A 25,433-nucleotide genomic window follows, 5' to 3' on the forward strand; every position below is an offset into this window, starting at 1 on the left:
ATCAATGTGTTAACTAGATCATGGGTCATGATTTATTTTTTTGTTGCGCAATGCTAATCTTCAGCACTGCCTCCCGATAGAAATTATTGTGATGGCCTGGACTGTTACAGTAAAGGAAGGCGATTTTAAAAAATTCTTTCATGGGGCGTGAGTTAGTGTTGGTGGCAAGGCCAGCATTTATTGCCCACCCTTAATTGGCCTTGAGAAGGTGGTGCTGGTGAGCCCCTTCTTGAAACACACCTGTCCATGTAAGCCTAACTTGTGATACTGATAAAGATTATTATTACTAGTATAGGTATACGTGAGATGCCAATCGGGAGGGATTTCTTGGATCTTGGCCCAGCAACAGTGAAGGAACGGTGATGTGGTCCAAGTCAGGATGGTATGTAGCTTGAAGGGAAAATTGCAGATGATATTTCCATGAATGTGCTGCCCTTGTCCTTCTAGGTGGTAGAGGTCAAGGGCCTGCAAGGAGTTATCGCAGGAGGCTTGCCAAGTTTCTACAGTGCATCTTGCAGTTATTACATAGAGAGTAGAGCGTGTGAATGTTTAAGGTGGTTCATGAGGTGCTGATCAAATGGGCTGATTTGTCCTGTACGGTGTCAAACCTCTTGCATTCATCCCGGAATCCCACTCCTTGCAGATGATGGACATCCTTTGGAGAGTCAGGTTTATTCACCACAAAATTCTCCGCTTCTGACCTGATCTTGTAGTTACAGTATTTATATGGCAGGTCCAGTTAATTTTCCAATCATTGATAATGCCCAGGATATTGATGGTGGGGGATTCCGTGATGGAATGTAGTTGAATGCCTGGGGAAGATGATTAATTTTCTTTCATTGGAGATGGACATTGCCTGACAATTAAGTGGCACGAATGTTACTCCCCATTTATCAGCCAAAGCCTGAATGTTGTCCAGGTCTTCTTGTATTTGGACATGGACTGCTTCAGTATCTGAGGAGTCTGAGTCGCAAATGGCACTGAACATTTTGCAATCATCAGCAAACATCCTCACTTCTGATCTTATGATGGAAGGAAGTTCCTTGATGAAGCAGCTGGTGTTGGTTGGGTCGAGAACACTACCCTGTGGAAGTCTTGCAATGATGTACTTGGGCTGAGATGATTGGCCTCCAACATCCGCTGCAATCTTCCTCTATGCTCGGTATGACTCCAGTTCATGGAGAGTTTCCTCTCCTGATACCCACTGACTTCAATTTTGCTAGGGCTCCTTTTATTTCATTTATGGAATGTTGATGTCGCTGGCTAGGCCAGCATTCATTGCCCATCCCTAATTGCTTTGACAGGTGATGGTGAGCCATCTTCTTGAACCACTGCAGCCCATGTGGTGTAAATATACCCACAGTGCTGCATGGAAGCGAGTTCATGGAATTTGACCCAACAATAGTGAACAGCGATATTGTTCCAAGTTAGGATGGTATGTCATTTGAAGCGGAACTAGCAGGTGGTGACGTTCTCGGTAGCAGAAGTTGAGGGTTTGGAAGGTGCTGCCAAAGGACCCTTTGCGAGTTGCTGTAGTACATCTTGTAGATGATATGCTTTGCTGCCTCTGTGCATCGATGGTTGAGGAAGTGAATATTTAAGATGATGTATGGCTGACAAAAAGTGTTGTTGGGGCTGCACTCATCTTTGGGCAAGCAGAGAGTGAGAACCAACAAGAGGGAAAAGGCTCATCCTCACCTGTCACAGTTGGATCTGTCCTTGAGTATCGGTCGGAGGGACGACCATCCAGTCCTTGTGGAGATGAAGTCACAATTTCACAATGAGGATACCCTCCATCGTATTGTGTGGCACCACCATTGTGCTAAATGGGCGGGGTTTTGAAAAGATCTAACAATTCAAAACTTGGCATCCATGAGGTGCTGTGGGCCATCAGTTGACAACAGCATAATTGCACTCAACCACAACCTGTAACCTCATGTCCGGCATACCCCCCACTTTACCATAACCACCAGCAAGGAGATCAACCCGAATTCAGTGAAGAATGGAGGAGGGTATGCCAGGAACAGCACCAAGCATACTTAAAAATGAGATGTCAACCTGGTGAAGCTACAACTTAGGACTACTCGTGTGTTAAACAGCATCAGTGGCATGAAATAGACAGAGCTAAATGATAGCAGAACCAATGGGTCAGATGGAGTTCCGCCACATTATTTATTTGTCATAATACTACAGGTTTCGCATATTAACAAGGGTTCCTTTTGATACCTAGGCTCCCAGCAGAAGCACCCGGGGACAAATGGAACTGAGCGGGAACTGGATTCAATTCCCCCCCCCCCGGAATGGTTGCCACCGCCTGAAGAACCCTTGCACCGATCCCCTTAAGGCAAATTTCACCCTCTCCAATTTAATAAACCCCGCCATATCATTGATCCAGGATTCCACGCTTGGGGGCCTTGCATCCTTCCACTGAAGAAGAATCCTTCGCCAGGCTACCAGGGATGCAAAGTCTAAAATACCGGCCTCTTTCGCCTCCTGCACTCCCGGCTCCTCTGCCACCCCAAATATTGCGAGCCCCCAGCCCGGCTTGACTCTGGAACCTACCACCCTTGACACCGTCCTCGCTACACCCTTCCAAAAGTCCTCCAGCGCTGGGCACGCCCAGAACATGTGGGTGTGGTTTGCTGGGCTCCCTGAGCACCTAACACACCTGTCCTTGCACCCAAAGAACCGGTTTATCCTTGGCCCGGTCATGTGAGCCTTATGCAGCACCTTAAATTGTATGAGGCTGAGCCTCGCGCAAGAGGAGGAAGAGTTCACTCTCCTCAGGGCATCCGCCCACGTCCCCTCGTCAATCTCCTCACCCAACTCCTCCTCCCACTTACCTTTAGTTCCTCTACCGAGGCCTCCTCCTCCTCCTGCATCACCTGATACGTTGCCGAGATCCTCCTCTCTCCAACCCACATCCCCGACAGCACCCTGTCCTGGACCCTGCGTGGCGGCAACAGTGGGAACTCCACCACCTGCTGCCGAACAAACACCCTTACCCGCATATATCTGAAGGTGTTCCCCAGGGGGAGCCCAAACTTCTCCTCCAGCTCACCCAGGCTCACGAACTTCCCGTCCACAAACAGGTCCCCCATCCTTCTAATACCTGCCCTGTGCCAGCTCAGGAACCCTCCGTCCATCCTCCCTGGGACAAACCGGTGGTTCCCCCGAATCGGGGACCACACTGAGGCCCCCACCTCCCCCCTTTGACGTCTCCTTTGCCCCCATATTTTGAGGTTAGCCGCCACCACCGGGCTCGTGGTGTACCTCGTTGGAGGAAGCGGCAGCGGCGCCGTCACCAGCGCCTCCAGACTCGTGCCCACACAGGACGCCATCTCCAGCCTCTTCCATGCCGCCTCATCCCCCTCCATCACCCACTTACGCACAATCGGCATGTTGGCGGCCCAATAATACCCACAGAGGTTAGGCAGCGCCAACCCCCGGCACCGCTCCAGGAACACTCTCTCACCCTCGGGGTCTTCTGGGCCCACACAAACCCCATAACGCTCCTGTTAACCCGCCTGAAGAAGGCCTTAGGGATAAGGATGGGGAGGCATTGGAACAGGAACAAAAACCTCGGGTGCACTGTCACCCGCCAGGGAGAGTGGCAGCACGTCCCACCTCTTAAACTCCTCCTGCATCTGCTCCAACAGCCTCGTGAAGTTAAGCTTATGTAGGGCCCCCCAGCTCCTAGCCACCTGGACCCCCAGGTACCTGAAACTCCTCTCCGCCCTTTTTAGCGGGAGCTCACCAATCCCCCTCTCCTGGTCCCCTGGGTGCACGACGAACAACTCACTCGTCCCCATATTAAGCTTGTCCCTGGAGAAATCTCCAAACTCCCTAAGGATCCTCATCATCTCCGGCATTCCCCCCACCGGGTCCGCCACATATAGCAGCAATTCATCCGGATATAGTGACACCCGATGCTCCTCCCCACCCCGCACCAGCCCCCTCCAGTTCCTCGACTCCCTCAACGCCATGGCCAGGGCTTCAATTGCCAGCGCAAAGAGCAGGGGGGACAGGGGACACCCCTGCCTCGTCCCCTGGTGTAGCCGGAAATACTCTGACCTCCTTCTGTTCGTGGCCACACTCACCACCGGGGCCTCATAAAGCAGCCTCACCCACCTGACAAACCCCTCCCCGAACCCGAACCTTTTCAACACCTCCCACAGGTACCCCCATTCCACCCTATCAAAGGCCTTCTCTGCATCCATCGCCGCCACTATCTCTGCCTCCCCTTCCATCTCCGGCATCATTATAACATTCAGGAGCCTCTGTACATTAGTATTCAATAGCCTCCCTTTCACGAACCCCGTCTGATCCTCGTGTATGACCTGCGGCACACAGACCTCTATCCTCATGGCCAAAATCTTTGCCAGCAACTTTGCGTCTACATTTAAGAGTGAGATCGGCCTATATGACCCCCATATGTAGGGTTCCTTGTCCCGCTTCAGGATCAGGGAAATAAGCACTCGAGACATTGTCGGAGCAGAGCCCCCCCCTCCCTTGCCTCGTTGAAGGTCCTTACCACCAGCGGGCCCAGCAGGTGCAAATACTTCTTGTAAAATTCAACCGGGAACCCATCCAGCCCCGGCGCCTTCCCCGCCTGCATGCTCCCTATCCCTTTGACCAACACCTCCAACCCAACCGGCTCCCCCAACCCCGCCACCTGCCCCTCCTCCACCCTCGGAAACCTCAGCCGGTCCAGGAAGCGACCCATCCCTCCCTCTTCCAGTGGGGGCTCAGACCGGTACAGTTCCTCGTAGAAGTCCCTGAAGACCCCATTGATACCCACTGCACTTCGCACCATGCTCCCTCCTCCATCCCTAACTCCCCCGTTCTCCCTCGCTGCCTCTCGCTTCCGAAGCTGGTACGCAGCATCTGGCTCGCCTTTTCTCCGTATTCGTATACCGCCCCCTGCGCCTTCCTCCACTGCGCCTCCGCCTTCCTGGTGGTCAACAAATCGATCTCAGCCTGGAGGCTCCGCCCCCTAATCAATCCCTCCTCCGTGGCCTCCGCGTACCTCCTGCCCACCCTCACCATCTCCCCCAACAACCTCTCCCTCTCTCTCCTCTTCCCCCCTCTCCTTGTGTGCCCTAATGGAGATCAGCTCTCCTCTGACCAACGCCTTCAGCGCCTCCCAGACCACCCCTACTTGCACCTCCCCATTGTCATTGGCCTCCAGGTACCTCTCTATACACCCCCGGACCTGCCCACTCACCTCCTCGTCCGCCAGCAACCCCACCTCGAGGCGCCACAGAGGGCGCTTGTCCCTCTCCCCCCCCAACTCGAGGTCCACCCAGTGCGGAGCATGATCAGAAATGGCTATCGCCGAGTACTCCGTATCCTCCACCCTCGGAATCAGCGCCCTGCTCATGACAAAACAGTCAATCCGGGAGTAGGCCTTGTGGACATGGGAGAAGAATGAAAATTCCCTGGCCCCCGGCCTCGCAAACCTCCATGGATCCACCCCTCCCATCTGGTCCATGAACCCCCTCAGCACCTTGGCCGCCGCCGGCCTCCTGCCCGTCCTAGACCTAGAGCAATCCAGTGCCGTGTCCAGCACCGTGTTTAAATCCCCCCCCATTATCAGGCCCCCTGTCTCCAGGTCCGGAATCCATCCAGCATACGCTGCATGAACCCCGCATCGTCCCAATTCGGGGCATATACATTGACCAACACCACCCGCTCCCCCTGCACCTTGCCACTTACCACCACATACCTACCTCCATTGTCTGCCACAATGCTCGACGCCTCGAACGACACTCTCTTCCCCACCAAGATCGCCACCCCCCGATTTTTTGCATCCAAATCCAAATGAAACACTTGCCCTACCCATCCCTTTCTCAACCCTGCCTGATCCGCCACCCTCAGGTGCGTCTCCTGAAGCATGGCCACATCCGCCTTCAGCCCCTTCAGGTGCGCGAACACCCGGGCCCGCTTGACCGGCCCATTCAGTCCCCTTACATTCCAGGATATCAGCCGGATCAGGGGGCTACTCACCCCCCTCCCCCGCCGACTAGCCATAGCCCTTCCTAGCCCAGCCACGTGCCCGCGCCCCCTGCACGACCCCCGTCCTGATCTCCTCTACCAACTCCAGCTCCCCCTTGGTCATTCCAGCAGCAACCCGGTTCCCCCCCCTCCCCCAGCTAGGACCCCCCCTAGCTGCATTGCTCCCCTATTGCACTCCCGTAAGCCAGCTGACTCCTGCTGACCCCAGCCACTCCCGCCGCTCCCCCAAGCAGTTTACCTACCCCCCTCCACGAGCCCACCCAGCGGACCTAATCATAACAATGCCCAATCAACCCCCGAAAAACAAAGAACCCCCCCTCGAAACACAAATTAACAATTCCCAACCATCCCTCCACCGTGACCCTTCGTCCCCGACCCTTAGTCCGAGTCCAGTTTTTCAGCCTGAACAAAGGCCCACATCTCCTCCGGGGACTCGAAATAATGGTGTTGGTCTTTATAGGTGACCCACAGATGCACCGGCTGCAGCATACCGAACTTCACCCCCTTCCTATGCAGCACTGCCTTCGCCCGGTTGTAACCGGTCCTCTTCTTCACCATCTCCACGCTCCAATCCTGGTAGATCCGGACATCCGTGTTCTCCCACCTGCTGCTCCGTTCCTTCTTGGCCCACCTTAACACACACTCTTGATCAGCAAACCGGTGGAACCGCATCAGCAGTGCCCGCGGCGGCTCGCTGGGCTTGGGCCTCCTCGCCAGCACTTGGTGGGCCCCCTCCAGCTCCAAGGGCCCCTGAAAGGCCCCCGCTCCCATCATCGAATTCAGCATGGTGACCACGTAGGCCCCCACGTCCGATCCCTCCAGGCCCTCCGGGAGACCCAGGATCCGCAGGTTCTTCCGCCTCGACCGGTTCTCCAACTCCTCGAACCTCGCCTGCCATTTCTTGTGGAGCGCCTCGTGTGCCTCCACCTTCACCGCCAGGCCCAGGATCTCGTCCTCATTCTCCGAGACCTTCTGCCGGACCTCCCGGATTGCCGCCCCTTGGGCCACCTGGGTCTCCAGCAGCTTATCGATTGAATCCTTCATCGGCTCCAGCATCTCCGCTTTCAGTTCCTTAAAACAGCGCTGGAGAAGCTCCTGCTGCTCTTGCGCCCACTGCCTCCACGCTGCCTGGTCTCTGCCCGCCGCCATCTTGGTCCTCCTCCCTCACACCTTTCTTTGCTTCAATGCCACTTTTTTTAATCGCCCCAACCCTGGTCCAATCCATACACTATCGGGGGAATGTTGCTGTCCCCCTCCCACACCGGGAAACGTCAAACACGCGCCGTTACGGGCCCTAAAAGGAGCCCAAAAGTCAAATTTTAGCGGGAGCTGCCGAACGTGCGACTTAGCTCCGCATAGCCGCAACCGGAAGTCAGACTGGTCATTTTGTGACAAAGTTGACATGCAAAAGACAACCCAGATGGTGGTGTAGGCATTGGAGTCTGACACCCTTTCCTCTACGATGTAACTTTCTCTGTGGCAAACCTAACTTGCTCATAATTGTTAACTGGCTGCCTTTACACAAATCACCACCTTTAACTGAATTTCGCCCCATGTATTAAAGACTATACACCATTTCTTCAGGCTGCTTTCAGACTTTCTTTCCATCTCCTTTTCTTTGGCCTGAGCTCAGTTCCAAATGAAGTAATTGTTTTGGAATAATAATTGCAATAATGCAACTCGGTTTTGGCATAAGACTCCATTCCATTCTTCCAGTTTCTCCATCTTTGTTCTATCTGTTCTGATGATGCTACCTTCCATGACAGCGCTTCTGACATGTCTTCCTTTTCCTGAGTCAAGGATTCCCCACCACTGTGGTTATCAAGACCTTCAACCGAGTCTGCCCATTTCCCATACTTCTGCCCTCACCCCGTTCCCTCCCTCAAAGAACCATGATAGGGTTCTCCTAGCCCTCACTTTCCACCCCACCACCCTCCATATTCAAAGGATCATCCTCTGCCATTTCTGCAACTCCAGCGTGATGTCACCACCAAACATATATTCCGCTCACCACCTCTGTCAGCATTCAGGAGGGATCATTTCCTCTGTGACACATTGGGTCCACTCCTCTATCACCCCTAACAACTGATCCCCTTTCTGCGGCACCTACCCATGTAATTGCAGGATGTTTAACACCTGCCCCTTTACTTTCTCCTCCCTGTCCAAGGCACCAAACACTCCTTCCAGATGAAGCAGCGATTTATTTGCTCTTCTTTCAATTTATTGCACTGCATTCACTGTCTCCTCCATGATGTGTTGGGTGTTCTGGATCACATACAGGTCACCAACACTTGAAATGGTGCAACACTATTTTATTGACTGATTAACTGTTTAAACAAACTCAGACTGTGGGTTAACACAGTACTAGCTTTAACTAAATGCCTTTGCCTTGTCCCAACCAGTCAATGCACTCAGCACATGCTGAATGTCTGTGTTGCAGGCTGTGAGCTCTGTCCTCCTAGCTAGCTGCAACTCGAATGAGAGGGAAGTCTGATGCCCCCTGTCTTTATAGTGCGTGTGCTCTCACTGGTGATTGGCTGCGGTGTTGTGTGTGTTGATTGGTCCAACTGTGTGTCCATCAGTGTGTGTCTGCACCATGATATACTGGTGTATATTATGACATCCCCCTTTTATAAAAAATGTCCTGCGTGGCAATAAATAGTGTGTGGTGAATGTTCCTGACTACGTGTGTGCGAAATATTTACAGGATTATGGACATAAAAATTAAGCTATTTTCATGGGAAGGTGCCTGGTGCAGAAAAAACAGTGTGTCACAAGAATAACGAGATGAACACTATATACAAACCACTTGAACGATTAAACGGAAGAACAGAACAAATCAGAAAGTCCATAAGTCCACAAAGTTCACAAATTATGTCTCTGAGGTGGGCGATGAATTCTGGTTGACCGCCTCAAGGGTGGGTCGGGAGCCGCCGGTTCAGGAGCAGGCTGGACTGCGTCAGAGTGAGGGGGATGCAGAGTGACCGGAATCTCTGCATAGTCCAGGTCAGGGTCAACAGGAGGGCATGGCAATGGTGGAGGATCACGTAGCGAGCGCGGAACTAGACGAAGGGCACGTCGATTGCGGCACAGAATGGAGTAATCCGGTAGACGACCCAGGAACGAGCAGGGAGCCACCTGCTGAAGAACCAGAACGGTTGCAGGCCAGCCACCATCCGGAAGATGGGTGCGGACGTTGTCATCTGGAGTTAGAACAGGGAGATCAGCTGCACGGGAGTCATGAGCCGCCTTGTGCTGTGCACGAGACAGTTGCATTCGTTGAAGGACCCGAACGTGGTCGAGGTCTGGGACATGAATGGACGGCACCGTCGTCCTCAGGGTGCGACCCCTGAGCAGCTGGGCTGGCGACAGGCCAGTGGACAGTGGGGCCGAGCGATAGGCCAGCAAGGCGAGGTAGAAGTTGGATCCCGCATTGGCAGCCTTGCAAAGAAGCCGTTTGACTATGTGGACGCCCTTCTCCGCTTTGCCATTAGATTGGGGGTACAGGGGACTGGATGTCACATGCACAAAGTTGTACCTCCTGGCAAAGTTGGACCATTCCTGGCTTGCGAAGCAGGGGCCATTGTCCGACATCACAGTGAGTGGGATGCCGTGACGAGCAAAGGTGTCCTTACAGGCACGGATGACTGCAGACGATGTGATGTTGTGCAAACGTACCACCTCCGTGTAGTTTGAAAAATAGTCTGCAATCAGAACATAGTCCCTGCCCAGCGCGTGGAACAAGTCGATGCCAACCTTGGACCAAGGGGAAGTGACCAACTCATGGGGCTGTAGGGTCTCACGTGGTTGGGACGGCTGGAACCGCTGACAGGTGGGGCAGTTGAGCACTGTGTTGGCGATGTTGTCATTGATGCCGAGCCAGTACACAGCCTCTCGGGCCCGTCGGCGGCACTTCTCCACGCCAAGATGGCCCTCGTGTAGCTGTTCCAAGACGAGCTGGCGCATGCTGTGCGGGATAACAAAGCGGTCCAGCTTCAGGAGGACACCATCGACTACTGCCAGATCATCTCTGATGTTGTAGAGCTGCTGCAGTGGCCCTTGAGCCACCCGTCTGTTAGGTGGCGCATGACACGCTGTAGCAGGAGGTCAGCCGCAGTCTCGCGGCGAATGTGGGCGAGCCGTTCATCCGTGGCCAGTAGATTGGAGGTCACAAAGGCTACATGGGCATCAACCTGGCAGACGAATCCCGCTGGGTCACACGGGGCGTTGGCTGCCCTGGACAGAGCGTCGGCTATGATCAGGCCTTTGCCCGGGGTGTATACGAGCTGAAAGTCGTATCGCCGGAGTTTGAGCAGAATGCGCTGGAGGCGAGGCGTCATGTCGTTCAAGTCTTTTTGTATTACATTGACCAGCGGGCGATGGTCGGTCACGACGGTGAATTGGGGAAGGCCGTACACATAATTATGAAATTTAACGACACCGGTCAACAGGCCCAGGCATTCCTTTTCTATCTGCGCGTAGCGCTGTTCCGTGGGGGTCATGGCGCATGACGCATATGCAATGGGGGCCCATGATGAGGCCTCATCGCGTTGCAGGAGCACTGCCTCAATGCCAGATTGGCTGGCATCGGTCAAAATTTTTGTCTCTTTTGCTGGATCGAAAAAAGCTAAGAACGGGGCCATGGTGAGTTTGGTTTTATGACACTCTACACTGGGGAGGCCAAACACAGACTGGGTGACCGCTTTGTGGAACACCTTTGCTCAGTCTGCAAGCATGACCCCAACCTTCCTGTTGCATGAGCTTTCAATTCACCATCTTGCTCTGATGCTCACATTTCTGTCTTCGACCTGCCATAATGGTCCAGTGAATCCCAACTTAAGCTGGAGGAACAACACCTTCATCTTCCAATTGGGCACTTTACATCCTTCTGGACTTAACATAGAGTTCAACAATTACAAACTATGAATTCTGTTATCCATTTTGACTATTTTGCTCCAATGTCAATGTGTATCTTGTTCTCATGTTTGATTTCAGGCAGCGCTGACCCTTTTTCTGTTATTAACACTTTCTGCTACTTTGTTTTCAGACAGTGCTGTCCTTTCTTCTGCTATTAACACCTATTTTGGATCAAAGCTTTAGGGCAGGTTTCTCCTTGGGGTCTCTCTGTTAATGGGGTCCCTGTGCGGTGCCTTGCTATTACAGGGCTCCCTGGAGAGTCTCCCTATTACAGGGGTCCCTGGTGGGAACAGGTTGGGTCACCCCCATGCTTGGGGGTGAGGGGGGGGGGCCACCCAGGCAATCCGGGGGTGGAGGGCTGTTGTGCGGTGGCGGGGAGGGAGGGGAAAAATCTGGAGCCGATTTGCATTGTGGGGGCAGGGTGGCCGGCCATGGGACCTTGCTATTGGGCCGCCCGCTCAAGATGGCAGCCCGATGGCGGGATTCCCTGGGTACCCCTCGTATTCTTCAGCATGCATAAATTTGCATGGCAAGGAACATTCAATTGTTTACCGGTTTGCGCTCTCAGGGGGATGTGACATTATACAAATGTACAGCATGTGAAGCATTAATGTTATGTTAAATCTAGCCACTAGAGGGAGCTAAGTGACAGTACTATAAATTGCACTGGCTTTTGGGCTCAGCGAGGAGATTAGATTTGGAGCTGAAGAAGATAAGAGTCATAGTGTATTGCAGCATTGAGTTAGTTAAGATATAATAGTTATAGTTAGTAGATAGTGATAGTGTTAGTGAGTGTAGTTTAATTCTTACATGTATGTTTGCTATTCAGAATAAGTGTCAAACTCAAATTTAGTAGTGTTAATAAAATTAGTTTAGTTCTTCAAAAGAGCTTTGTGTATCTTTGTGATCACTACGTCTTCTATCCTGGAAACCCCTCACAAAGATCACCACAGGGGATCGTAAACCGGTTACAATTCAGCTCCAGTGAGACTTTTGGTGCGGCACGCCATTGGGATTCTCCGTTTCACTGGCTGGTCAATGGGGTTTCCCATTGTGCGGCAGCCCCCTGCCATTGGGAAACCCCTGGCTGTCGGCAAAATGGCGAATCCCGATGGCAGAGAATTCAGCCCATAGTCTCCCAAATGGAGAATCCCGCCCTTAGTCTTTAATACTATCATTACCCCTCCTTTTATCTTGAGTGCCATGACATCTTTGTCCTTTAATCCCCCTGCTCTCTAACCTATCCCTGATCTTCCATTCTGCTCCACCTGCCTAGTTTTATTCAACAGCATAAAACCCAACACATGTGTACCTCTCACTAGTCTGGAAGAAGAGTCAGCTTGAAGTCAAAACGTTAATGTTAATCTGTTTCTCTCTTCATGGATATTCCCAGGCCTGCTGTGTTTTTCCAGCATTTTCTGTTTTATTCTACTTTTATATGATTATTTTGAAATTCTGGAGTCTTCCAATTGGCATACTTAGCCAGATCAGCAAAGCTGGACTTTGCTAACTGTAATGGTAATACTGATGCAAATGATCTTTTTTGTGAAAACGAATACATTGTTTTTATGATCATCCCAGAGAATTTGAAAGGTTTTGTATAAAGGACATTGGCATGAGCATTTGAGATATCTTCTGAAAGTAACTCGAGATTTAGAGTCTTGGAGAGTAGGGTTGAGTGAGCAACGGGGTTTTAAGCCATGATCATTGTAGGATCCATCTGCTAATTTTTCATCAAAGATGCAGGGCCTCTGGCAGTTGTGCTAAATCTCATCAACGATATTCACACTCATTGTTAGGTAATGACAACGGTATGCAATTAGTCTGCATTCTCTAAAGGAAGAGAACCGAGACTGGAAGATGTTGAAATCTTTACCCAGATATCAAGGCCAACTAAATGTTGGGCCAGCCAGCAATGCCCCCATCCCACGAAAGAAAAAAAAAATAACTGCAAAGTTATGCCTTTGCATTCTTAAAGTTGCTCCGAAGAGAATAAGGAACTTTGCCTTCTGAATCCTCAAGATTGGTATTAAGAGAGATGTGAGTGATCAGCATATTTTCAAATGCACAGGATGGCAGTGAGTTTGAATCTTAAAGTGTTTCGAGTGAAATTTAACCTCTGATTACGATTGAGAGTGATACTGTTGTAATAATGAATCTAAGTATCAATAAATAATAGACATAAATATCACCCTCAGATTAAATGACTCCAGAAGATGCAGTTAGTCAGCATTTGTAAGGGTTGACACTGTAGTGAATTCATTGTCTGTTCAATCATCCACTTGGCCAGTCTGTTTCAGAATTTATCACTTTAATAAATCCCAAAACAACATAAGGGTAAATTGGAAAGCTGTTTGAAGATGTTCCAACACAACACAATGCAGATCATCACAGTTCATAAGGTTAATATCTTCAATGGATAAACTGCTAATGAGCAAAAACTGATTAACTGCAGCAGCATTAATTAATTAGTGACCAGACTGGGAACTATTGTAGATCAGAGCTATCCAACTGTCTTTATTCCTTGGATTTGATACAGGGTGGATTCATTTGTAGTGAATACTTTTAAGATGCTTCAGGTTACTTTCATATCCGCCTAAACCTTCCGGAAAAAATAATGCCATGTTCATCATGCCCCCAACATGCAAATCGGCCAACATGTTCCACGAAGAAGAAATCACTGTGAATTCTAAATTAAACTTGTCGCAGAAAGTTAAGGCTCATGTTTAACACTGTAAGTAAGAATGTGCTCGTTGCTAATGCAACGTTAATACAATTATCTGGCTTAGAAATGGAACTGTTGAGTCTCATTCTTCTTTGAAACTTTAAAAAAATGTCAAATTCAAAATTACATAGTTTTCTTACCTTTGCTTTCTTTCTGTCCCTGATTTGATGCTAATCACCCTGCTTCTCCATTGTTACTCTATTTCTTTCTCAATTCTTCAACCTCATTGGATGACGAGATAGACTGTTGGTCTCATCGTTCGCTGACTTCTCAGTTACCATCAGTGTTATCAGCCTGTAGGTCACAGGGCAAAAACACTTTCAAACTGAAACATGCAGAAAAATATCGACCAAGCAGTGTACATAATGAAATGACCCAGTCCAGCACGATTTGGGTCTTACTTAATACCACAATTTTCTGATGCCGTAGGAATATTAAGTTCAAAAGTGGAATGTTTTCCCATGCCTCTAATTGTCCTTTCCAAGCGGCTCAAAATTGTGGCAATCCTCACTTTCCTGAATTCGTCACTCCTGAAGCAATCTTCAAGTTTTAAAACTTAAGGTTATCTATGATTCGGCCTGCCTGATTGACCCTATATACATGATTTAACTGTTGTTGCTGAGTTGGTGGCATTCTTACCTTTGAGGTAAAGAAGGTTGTGGATTCAATTGTCACTCAAGAGCCTTAGGGCTGAGGTTTACGGACCCTTCCCTTCTCTACCCCCAACAGCACTCACAGGATAGTAGGCAGGTTGGGGCATAACATTGAGCTTGATGGCATTGGGGCCATGCTGTTGCCTACCCACTGTCACCTGGTCCCCACATGTATTTTAACTGTGGTGAGGAAGTTGTCAGGTGCCGTCTCAACTGCGGACTAATTGACATCCTTACGTGACCACACATTGCCACCGTTGGGACTTTACTTATGAAAATGAAAATCGCTTATTGTCACAAGTAGGCTTCAAATGAGGTTACTGTGAAAAGCCCCAAGTCGCCACATTCCGGCGCCTGTTCGGAGAGGCTGGTACGGTAGGCCCATACCAATGGAGGCCCATGCCAAGTGTCCAGGCTGCCACAGTAAAAGCTTGCCACCTGATAGGGGGAAGTGGACAGTTCCTCTTCTTTGGGCACTATGTGTCTTTTGAAGGTCCCACAATTCTTACTTCTCCTCCACCCCCTAGCCCTAACTCCCACCCCCTACACACTACATCCTGTCAGCCTGTACCCGGCGATAGCCAGAACTCATCAGACTTTTGGTTCCTTTTCTTCAGGGGACTTTATATGGTCCCAGCAGCGGCCACTGCACCTTGTCGTGCTACTGGGACAAGAGAGCTACCAGCCGTTTGATTGGCAGAAAGCTCTTGGAGGTAGGACATCCTGTTGGATGGGGGATGCAGAAGTCCTGTCTCAAGCCAGCTAAAGGTCCAACAGCCGTTAAAAGGCCGTGGGGTGAGCCAGGTGGGTGGGGTTCGGAGCAGGGACACCAGGTAAAATTCGGCCCTCAGTCACAAAATATAGGCTGACACACTAGTGCAATGTTGAATCACAGAATCATAGAATTTACATGCAGATGGTGGCCATTCAGCCCATTGAGCCTGCACTGGTCCTTGGAAAGAGCACCCTATTTAAGCCACGCTTCCACCTAACCTTTTGGACACGAAGGGGCAATTTATCATGGTCAGTCCACCTAACCTACTCCTTACAGGACAGATGCATTGCCCAACATTTCTCTCAATCAACACCACTTAGACCATTTGGCCATTATCATATTGCTGTTTTGTGGGAGCTTGCTGTGCACAAATTGGCTGCCATGTTTCCTACAATTACAGCTGTGAATGCACATCAAAAACCACTTCAATGGCTGTAAAGCACCAAGGTTGTGCAAGTTATCATCTTAATGCAATGTTGTCTTCTTTCCTTTTTCCTAATCTTCCCACATTACCTTCCTTCCATCTTTCTAATTTTTTCCAACCTTTTTGTTGTTCTGCACTCCACTCCATGGAATTTCACCCAGCTCCTTGAAGATTAAAAACAATGTTACTGGTCATAATGAACCATCTAAAACAGCTATATTTTGTGATACAGGGTGTGATTCAGTGGCTTTGTCACACCCGATTTGGTGTTGGGATGAGGTAGTTGAATCAAGCGAGAGACTCCTTGCAGGATTTGCAATGCTCCGAGATGTCGTGCTCTGGATCTGTACATCTTGTGTAAATATACATCCACCGGATTCATGTGGCGCCCGGGACTCAACAGCCTTCTCTGCCTGGGAGGCCTCACCAGGGGGCCATTTAGTACTGGTGGTCCACACAAACGTTGAGGGACTCCCAGGCCACTGGAGACATCTGGTTAGATGGGCATAGGGAAAGGTGGCCCCCTGGCTCTCCCTCTGGCACCCAGGCACCTTTGCACTGCCAGGCTGGCAGGGGCACTGCCAGCATGCCTGGTTGGCAGTGCCAGGATGCCCAGGTGCCTTGTTGACACTACCTGGGGTTAGGCTCCGGGAGGCTTTAACAAGTAGAGAGGAGGTGAGGGGAGGGTTAATGGGGGGCCGCCGCATGGCTGGGAGGGAGAGGCGAGAGTCTCCCTGAGGCCCCCAAAAATGGAAAAGTGCCGTTGAATAGCGTGATGTTTCTGCAGGCGGCAAGAAGCTCCCCGCTAAACATATCGTTCAGTGATCTTTAACTGAAGTCCACTGGATCGCATCCATAATTACAGAAAGCAATGTTTATTTTTTAACTTCATTACTTTGTGTTGCTTCTCATTTTATTCTTGGATCCTTAAAGCCTTCCCTAAATAGGGAATAGTATAGGGATGTGATCAAACGGCCTTGTCGCGCCCAATTCAGGATGCGAAGAAGCTGGTAAATCTCATAAGAGGCCTCACGTGAGATCTACGATGCTAGTTACACCTCGCAAGATATAATGAGATCTTGCGAGACATCGCGATCTGTATCCCGCCTTCATTGGGCAGGTTCCAGATTTGTATATTCAAGTGAGTAGTTAGTTTTACTAACTATTGAATGCTAAATTCTACTGTGGTGTAGTCAGTGCTTCCTTGGGGATTTAAAACAATAAAAATAAATTTAGAGTACCCAATTATTTTCTTTTCCAAATTAAGGGGCAATTTAGCGTGGCCAATCCACCTAAACTGCACATCCCCGGGCCGCGGGGGTGCGTCAGTGTTACCCAAGGCATGGGACCTAAAAGTCTCGCCTCCGAGACCCTGACCGGGTGCAGTTTAGTACAGGATTTCCACAAACGTGGACCAGGCGTATTGGCATTTGGGGGCATCTCCCAGGTGATTTGAGGCCCCTGGTATTCAGGCTCTGGGCAGTGTGGTACCCTGGCAGTCCCGATGCCACCCAGGCACTGTGGCACTGCCAACCCAGGTGTCACCCTGGCAATGCCAGGGTGCTCAGATGCCACTGCCAGGGTCCCAGGCTATTGGGGACCCCGGGTGTTCAGGCACTGGCACTCCTGATGCTACCCAGGCACCGTGCCACTGCCAGCCCAGGTGCCACCCTTGCAATGCCAGGGTGCTCAGATGGCACTGACAGGGTGCCAGACTGGCAGTGTCAGGGTGCCAAAATGGCGTCTTAATCTTGCCGGACATTGGGCCCGGGGGTGCCTGTCCTTATGTGGTGGGATACAGAGGTCTTGAGGCCCCCTAATTGGTAAGTTGTGGCATTGGGGGCGTCCAGAGGACACGATGGGGGATTTAGAGATCAGGGCGCAATTTTTAAATGGCGCCCCAATCTCTTCCTGCACCGAAGAGCTCAGCTCGTGAAATGAGTCCAAGCACACGGCCTCATTGAGGCGTTCCTCGCTGAGGCCCAAAAAGGAAGCAGAGTCCTGTTTAATAGCAGGTTTATTCTCAGCACTGCAAGCACCAGGAAGCACCTCACTAAACACGCCCCAAAACGGGATTCTTTCCCATTAAATCATGCCCTAGCGTTCAGCATTTCGTCACAATTTGTAGCCGCCAATAAGAATGAAAGTCACATTTGCTTGTGACTTTTAAATGCACACAACCCTGGGTTATAGGTGGATTTCTGAATGTCTGAGATGTCAGACTTTGTCTTGCTGCTTTCATAATCAGGCATGACATTGAAAGTGACGTTAGCATTGGAGAAAAAAAATGTCTGCCTTATTATTCCAATCCGTTTTGTTCACTTCTGAATTTCATACCTCTAGTATTTTATATCTGCATTGAATAGTTCTTTCCTTGTAATACAGGTCTATTAGAAGCATGCTTTAAGCAGCACAAATAGCATCAATATGCCTTAGTTAATGCGTGCCATGTGTGCTCCACTGATACAGTTTGAGCTGTGTGGATTGTAAATTGACAATTCTCTTCCATAATGTATTGGAAATTCCATACTTTAAGCCGTCAGTGTTGATTTCCACGTTACAATTGATGCAGCCCAGGTCACAGATATGATCGATATTGTTCTTGTCTGAAGTGCATTGTGCTTATATTGAATTGCATTTTGATAGATATTGTTCCCTGAAGCTGAAATAGTGCTCAAATTGTGGAAGTTATTGGCTATTTCATGTTTCTATTATTTTTTTTATTTGTGGCTGTTACAAAAGTCAGCATTAGAATACTCATCATAGAAAGTAACTCAATATAATCTTTTCAATTTATAAGATATATATATATATGTTTGGGACATTCAGTTACCAAATCTTTAATTTACTGCTTTCTCTGTAATCTTTCATTGTCATATGATTGCATATTGGTTTAACTGATTGGTAGGCTCTGTATTTATCATCTAGTTATTTTCAGACAATAAGCCACGTGACTGACCTCCATATGTTAGAATCATCCATTGTAAGGACTATTCAGGTTTTCTTGATGGCCATTAATTTCAGGAAAATGAGAATGGAATTATATGTTTGTGCCCACCAGCTCTGTGATTGGTAGGGTCACGTAGAGCAGGGACAGCAATCAAACCATGCCTTCTGAAAATAATTGCAACAGACATCAAGCAAGCACCGATCTAACACTGACCGGGGGTACAGCATGAAACTGAGTCATGAAGGGTTCTGTACATTGCCGCCTCGCACACACGCATGGGAAAGTATTTTTAATTGCTGTTGTTTTTTTCTTAAATTTGGAATGTTGCTGGAACAATGGGGGAGATTGGCGGAGAGGGGGGAGAACTGAGCAAGAGTCCCTCAAACGGCTTTTACGCCAGCGGGATTTCCCTGCTCGATTGTCCCCTCAGCTGCCATTGATGTAATCTGTTTGAATATGCAGGTCAGTTGTTTACGCCAGATAGTACCCCCACATAAGACTGTTCATGCACTTTGGCATATTACCACAGGCCACCCTGCAAAGTGCACCTGCCAAACAAAACCCAGCAGGGATACAAAGGTGAGTACAGCCCCCACAGGGGACTGGGTCACGCCCAGACAATTCCCTCTGACATTGCCCATGCACTGCCGCCTGGCCTTGGAGAAGCAGGGGGGAGGGGGCTGTTCCATGGGGGACGTGCCGTGGGTTCCATATCTAAAGGGGTGGGTTGGTGAGGCGGGATCTGTGTCCGTGGGAGCGTAGAGGGGGAATCCGTGGTGGGAGAGGGGTTCCATGGATGGGAGATGTTTCGGAGGTTGGGTGGGGGGGGTTGGGGATGGTTCCTTTATTCTATTTTTATGTTTTTTTTACATCGGGACGCCCTTTCGATCTTTCAGGAGCTGAGGTTGCTCGCTGGGCGGGAAGGGTGGCACTCATTCAGAGTCTGGCTCACCAGTGTGACTTTGTGGAACATGCCTCCTTAATTCTTTTGATTTGTGTGTCAAAAAATATGGTGGGAAACGGCAGCAGTGCAGCCAATGGGCTACGCCCCAACTTTCCCTGCCTGAGTTGACACTTAGGTCAAAGAATGTTAAAATTCTGACCAATTAGATTTTTTTATTTGTTCTTGATCATCAACCACCTTCAGCATTTTTAATCTGTGACAAGAATGGTGAGCAATTTGTATATGTAGCCTCAAGACCATTTGTTTGCTCTCTCTCAGAATCACCTAATGCCATTAACACCTCTTTAATATTTTGATTAGAAATGCCAGGAGCAGGCTTCTCTGTCTCGCTGCACAATCGCTCTGTCATATTTCATGTCCAGTTTCATTTGTGCCTTTTTCATGGAAGGCTTGTTAAGCAGCAAGAGTATCTCACTAGGAACTATATCTGCACTAATAAAGTTACTCACTCTAGCTATTTTGCATAGAATCACCTTTTTTAAGTGATCTCAATGCATTGTCACCTTCAAACCTAAAACATATTCCCTGACCTTACCCAATCGTTACTGTTGAGAGAATCGAAATCGAGCTAATCTGTTCCACACACTGTTGAGGTACAATTGCTGTTTAACATGGCACTGTTTAATGAATCGTAACTAATATGCTCATTTCTGGACTAAAGCTTCTTGTGACTAATACAATTCTCTCAGACTGATCATTATCATCACCTTCAACTTCTAAATTCTCTGCATCAAACATTGCTTTGAAAAGTCTGCTGTGGGCAGCTCATTCCATAATGATATTTTGAGTCGCATCTGAAGCACGTGTTAACTGTTCCCCACGCATTCCTGGGATTCATTCACCTTTTATTGCCATTCCAATCCTGTTGTCTGCTGTGATATCTTGATCATCTAAAAGTTCCTTTATCCTCATGTCTTCTGTATGTAAATCTTTGGTAGTCCTGGCGTTTGCACCCGAAATCTAAAATAATTTCAAAAGGCCCTGATCATTGATCATTGGCCACTGGAGGCCCATTCCCCACCCAACCTCAATTTCCAGGCTGGCGAGGGAATTGAACTGGCATGAGGGAAGGCTGAAAATCAGCAGTTACATCTTGGGTGGGAAGGGGCCGGGGTGAAGGGGTGTCTCCATCAGAAGCCCCCTTCTGAGGTCAGGCACCCCCACCCTTTAAAAGCCTCGTGGCATCTCCCTCCCCATTGGCCTATCTCCTGAGACTGCAATTCCCTCCCCCCCCCCCTCCCAGTCAGATTGGCCTGCAGCTCCCTCAGGTGGGACTTTCTCCTGAAAGAGAAGGAAGTCCCACTTGCAGCCACTGTTTAAAACTTCACTTTTTTTTTAACGGATGTGGGTTTCGCTGGCTAGGCCAGCATGTGTTGCTCATCCTTAATTTCCCTTGATAAGGTGGTGGTGAGCTGCCTTCTTAAACCACAGCAGTCTATGTGGTGTAGGTACACCCACTTGTGCTATACGCACTTAACGCTCATTTGAGGTTGAAATAGCTACAGAGCTCTCAAAGTCAGTATGTTCCCCACCAACTCTTCAGATGACAGGAAGCTAGATCCTCCCATCTGAAAGCTACGTGGATATTAGTATATGAATGGTGTGATGAATGGTTACTGTACCCTTAACACTTACTGTAGGTGATGCCCCTTTAAGACCGGGTTTGGAACCCTGGGAGACTCCGCCTCCAGCTCCGCCCACCAGGGAGCCGTATATAAGGTGACGCCCTGTAGGCGGCACTCAGTAAGCACACGTCTCTGTAGCTGGCTAGTTCTCTGCTTATTAAAGCCTTCATTTACCATTCCACACTCTCGTGTCGTTATTGAAGGTACTACAAATGGTTTCTGCATTCAGATGACATTGCTTCATCCATTACTTTTTAATGAAGATATAAACACATTCATTAAAATAAGGAACATTATACTAAATGTATTTGTGTACAAATATTTGCATAATGCAATTTAATTATCTGTGTAAAGCAACCAACGCTGCCCTGTTTATAATTGCAATATTTATTTCATGCTGCTTCTCTGTTTAACCCTTTGTTTTCTTTGATTATGTGATTATTTACCTCCCATGTTTGCTTCTGCCTCCACTTCTCTCCTTAATGGTATTTTCTTCCCTGCTGCACCTACTGCGAGATTATTCCACACATCGCACCTTTCTCTCATTCCATTCCTCCATCATGTGGGCGGCAAAGTAGCACAGTGGTTATCACTATTGCTTCACAGCTCCAGGGTCCCAGGTTCGATTCCCGGCTTGGGTCACTGTCTGTGCTGAATTTGCACATTCTCCCCGTGTCTGCGTGGGTTTCCTCCGGGTGTTCTGGGGGTTCCTCCCACAAGTCCTGAAAGACGTGCTGTTAGGTAATTGGGACATTCTGAATTCTCCTTCTGTGTACCCGAACAGGTACCAGAATGTGGCACGTAGGGACTTTTCACAGTAACTTCATTGCAGTGTTAATGTAAGTCTACTTGTGATAATAAAGATTATTATTATTATTACTGAATACCTTATGCATGTTTCCACTCGCATTTGTAAGGCCAATATATTCATGACCTTGATGCCCAAACCTCTAAGAGCCAATTTTCCCCCCCTGTCTTTCCTACCCAATATTATTCATTCTCTCCTCGTATACTTCATATTCAGTGATTCCATGAGCCCTGGTGCCAACCGCCTGTCTTGCTTCATTGTGCAGGATCCGTCCCCAGGTCTTTCATCCACCTCTTGTACCTCACTATTCCTCCACCTGTCAGTACCAAATTCTGTGCTCACTCATGTTCTTAAACCCGGATGTATGCTTAAAACAGGTGAACTGGGATAGCTTTTCATGAATGGGAAAACGTTCTGTTATTATTGTACTTTAATAAAGGGGAGGTCACAAATCTATCTCTACTCTTAACACTAGAATTACCTGTATGATCCAGAAAAATCCCTTTATTTGTCTGTGTAACGATGGGTGGGATTTTCCAGCGCTTCTCACCGGCGGGATCTTCCGGTCCTCTTGAAGTCGACCCCTGCTGCAGGAACGGACGAATCATGCAAAGTACCATCAATTTCAACAGAACCGGAAGGTGCTGCCAGCTGCCAACGTTGAGCCGTCTCCACCCCAGGGAAACCTGCTGTGGCTGTGCTGGAAAATTACAGCTTAAGGCCAGGATTTTCCGATCCCGCGGGCAAGTTCTGACGCCGGCGTCAAAAGCGGCATGAGCGACTCCAGCATCAAAGGGCCTCCAGGCCCAGGCATTCACCCCTTCCTAGGGGGCTAGTACGGCACCGGAGTGGTGTCCGTTGCTCCGGCGCTCAAAAGCCTGCCTGTCAAGGCCGGTGCGGGTCCACGCATGCGCGCGGGTTGCCGTCTCCGCGCCGGCCACCGGAGCCCTACAGGGGCTCGGCGCGGAGGAACATAGGCCCACCCCCAATGGAATTAGCCCGCCCGCCGATCGGTAGGCCCCAATCGCGGGCCTGGCCACCGTGGAGGCCCCCCTGGAGTCGGATCCCCCCGCCACCCACCAGGACGGGCCCCGCAGCCAGAACTCCGAGGTCCCGGCGGATAGGACTATACGTAACTCACGTTGGCGGGACTCGGCCAAACTCAGCGGGCAGTCGGCCCATCCTCGCGTAGAATCACCGAGGGGGCCGCTTTCAATGGCCCCCAACCGGCACGGCAGCAACGTCGCGGACGCGATTGGTGGCGATTCTCTGGTTGCCGGAGAATTGGCGGACCGCCGTCGGAGCGGCATGGGGTGGCGTTATTCACGTGCCCCCCTGCCGATTCGCTAGATCGGAGAATCCCGGCCTCTATCTTTGTTGCGTAATAACCTGATTCATCCCGATTAAAGCTATTAGGAAGGTGGTAGTTCACACTTTTCAAATAGTCTCCGGTCTTCAGGATTCACTTTACCCACTGGCAATTTAAGACAATTGGCAAAAGAACCAGACAACACAAGGGGAAAGTATAAATGTAGAATGTGTTTTGGACCTGGAATGAATGAAATGAAATGAAAGTCGCTTCTTGTCACAAGTAGGCTTCAATGAATTTACTGTGAAAAGTCCCTAGTCGCCACATTCCGGCGCCTGTTCGGGGAGGCTGGTAGGGGAATTGAACCGTGCTGCTGGCCTGCTTGGTCTGCTTTAAAAGCCAGCGATTTAGCCCTGCACCGTGTCTGGGTGTCAAGGGGTTGATGATTCAATTGTGGTTTGTAAAAGGGTATTAAGTACTGATCTCCTGAGAGGAAATGGCAGGGTTAAGGGGAAAGGGCTGTGGAGTGGGACGAGCTGAGGTGCTTTTTCAAAGAGTTGGCAAGCGCACAATGAGCCAAATGACCTCCTTCTCTGCTATTATCCATTGTATGTTTCTGTGAATTGAAGCTAGAAGCCAGTAACTGATTTGCTTTCAATTTTCCAATATATTTTAATTTGGTGACCCATTATTGGTTTGTTGTGACCATAATTTACGAATACTCAGACAACAACCGTTGACAGAGAAGCCATGATCGCGGCACGGTAGCACAGTGGTTAACACTGTTGCTTCACAGCGCCAGGGACCCGGGTTCGATTCCCAGATTGGGTCACTGTCTGTGCGGAGTCTTCATGTTCTCCCCGTATCTATGTGGGTTTCCGCCGGGTGCTCCGGTTTCCTCCCACAAGTCCTGAAAGGCGTGCTGTTAGTTGAATTGGACATTCTCCCTCTGTGTACCTGAACAGGCGCCAAAGTGTGGTGACAAGGGCTTTTCACAGTAACTTAATTGCAGTGTTAATGTAAGCCTACTTGTGACACTAGTAAAGATTATTAATATTATCAGGGATTGAGATTTTGTTGAGCATACCATGGTAGATATATCTAGCTATCTGATGGTAGCTACCGCAGTCTTATGATTCTATATATCAAAATATAGTAATATATATAATGATAAGAACACTGGTGTATTAGTTATTAAGATTTGAGGAGCTAAAGCAATTCTGTATTGGCAATCAATAAACACCTCAACACAAGTGTTGGGAAACATTTGATCTCGAGCATTAGGCTAGCGTTGTCTGGCAAGTCTTCTCTTGTGATTGTAAACATGCTGAAAAGAACAGAAATGGAAAAACAGTCAGGCTCTAGTCAAAGGACGTGAGGGAAAGTTTTGGACAGGCTCAGAAGACTCCAGTAGGGAATTAGGAGGGTTGCTTTTACATAAATTGTGAGAAATGCGGTCTATCATAGATCACAGATCATATAATTTACAGTGCAGAAAGAGGCCATTTGGCCCATCGAGTCTGCACTGGCCCTTGGAAAGAACACCCTACTTAAGCCCACACCTTCACCCTATCCCTGTAACCCAGTAACTCCACCTAACCTTTTTTTTTGGACACTGAAGGACAATCATGGCCAATCCACCTAACCTGCACATCTTTGGACTGTGGGAGGAAACCAGTACCAGTCCCATACCAGCCTCCCCGAACAGGCGCCAGAATGTGGCGTCTAGGGGCTTTTCACAGTAACTTCATTTGAAGCCTACTTGTGACAATAAGCGATTTTCATTTCATTTTCAAACTGGAGCACCTGGAGGAAACCCATGCAGACTCAGGGAGGACGTGCAAAGAACAAATAACAAAGAAAAGTACAGCGCAGGAACAGGCCCTTCGGCCCTTCAAGCCCGTGCCGACCATGCTGCCCGTCTAAACTAAAATCTTCTGCACTTTCTGGGTCCGTATCCCTCTATTCCCATCCTATTAATGTAATTGTCAAGATGCCCCTTAAATGTCACTATCGTCCCTGCTTCCATCACCTCCTCCGGCAGCGAGTTCCAGGCACCCACTACCCTCTGTGTAAAAAACTTGCCTCGTACATCTCCTCTAAACCTTGCCCCTCGCACCTTAAACCTATGCCCCCTAGTAATTGACCCCTCTACCCTGGGGAAAAGCCTCTGACTATCCACTCTGTCTATGCCCCTCATAATTTTGTAGACCTCTATCAGGTCGCCCCTCAACCTCCGTCGTTCTAGTGACAACAAACCAAGTT

Source organism: Scyliorhinus torazame, chromosome 21, assembly GCF_047496885.1.
Source record: "Scyliorhinus torazame isolate Kashiwa2021f chromosome 21, sScyTor2.1, whole genome shotgun sequence".
NCBI classification, from domain to species: domain Eukaryota; kingdom Metazoa; phylum Chordata; class Chondrichthyes; order Carcharhiniformes; family Scyliorhinidae; genus Scyliorhinus; species Scyliorhinus torazame.